The sequence below is a fragment of the Gossypium arboreum genome, chromosome 1, assembly GCF_025698485.1.
Source record: "Gossypium arboreum isolate Shixiya-1 chromosome 1, ASM2569848v2, whole genome shotgun sequence".
Lineage (NCBI taxonomy): Eukaryota > Viridiplantae > Streptophyta > Magnoliopsida > Malvales > Malvaceae > Gossypium > Gossypium arboreum.
In genome coordinates this window covers 105,450,742-105,451,966 of record NC_069070.1, presented here as the reverse complement: position 1 = coordinate 105,451,966, position 1,225 = coordinate 105,450,742, and the positions used below count along the sequence as shown (strand labels likewise).

Genomic DNA, 1,225 nt, shown 5'->3' with positions numbered 1-1,225 from the left:
CATCAATTTTCTTATTCAAAAGTTCTACCTGATTAGAAAGCATGGTGACCGAATCAACGTTATAAACACCGTCTATTTTCGTTGGCTTTATCCTCATGACTTGCCACTGATAGGTATTCAATGACATCTCCTCTATGAACTTATAAGCATCTTCAGGGGTTTTATTATTGATGGTTCCGCCAGCAGCTGCGTCAACCATTTGTCGAGTCGAAGGATTCAGGCCATTATGGAACGTTTAAACCTGGAGCCAAAGCGGTAACCTATAGTGAAGGTACCTTCTCAAATGGTCCTTGTATCTCTCCCATGCATCGTAGTGTGTTTCTAAATCCATCTGCACAAAAGAAGAGATATCATTACGTAATTTAACCGTTTTAGCCAGCAGAAAATATTTCAGTAAAAGTTTTTCAATCATTTGTTCCCAAGTAGTGATTGACCCTCGTGGTAACGAGTTCAACCACTATTTAGCTTTGTTCCTCGATGAGAAATGGAATAATCGAAGATGAATGGCATCATCAGAAATGCCATTAATTTTAAATGTATCGCATAGTTCCAAAAAGTTTGCTAAGTGAGCATTGGGATCTTCATCCTGCAAACCATCAAACTGAGCAAACTGTTGTATCATTTGAATTGTGTTAGGTTTCAGTTCAAAAGTATTTGTAGCTACAGCAGGTCTAACTATGCTTGATTCAGTTCCTGTTAAAGAAGGTTTAGCATAATCATACATAGTGCGTGGAGCAGGATTTTGATTAACCGCAATTACAAGAGGTAGCTGATTGTCTTGGTTTTCAGCCATCTCTTCGGTTGGGGGTTGAGTATCGTCCTCTTACTCGTTCTCTGTGTATATTAAGCTTCGCCTTATTTCTCTTTAGTTTCTACAAACTATACGATCGATTTCTTCGTCAAAAAGTAGTGGTCCTGACGGGTTTCTTCTAGTCATAAACTATAAAAACATGCCAAGAGAATGAAAAAGTAAATTAGTAAATTAGAATAAAATTAAAAATAAAATTAGATCGTAAGAAAAATAAATGGCTAAAGTAATAAAAATTGAGTGTTCCTAATATTTTAGTTCCTTGGCAACGGCACCAAAAACTTGATCGCGTGATCTCGTGATAGGTTTTAAATATTTATAATTAATCATTCTTGAAACTAACTATTATCGCGATGTAGGTAAGTGTACCTATCGAACAGTAGTATAGTTTTAGCAAGACCGGATTGTCGAACCCAA

At 36.5% G+C, this 1,225-nt stretch overlaps 1 non-coding gene across 1 annotated transcript; it reads left to right on the top strand.

The window, feature by feature from the left end:
- Positions 1 to 257: 257 nt before the first annotated feature.
- Positions 258 to 364, top strand: LOC128282577 (small nucleolar RNA R71). The gene has a single exon (XR_008272903.1). It is a non-coding gene; the product is annotated as a small nucleolar RNA R71 (small nucleolar RNA).
- Positions 365 to 1,225: the final 861 nt, after the last annotated feature.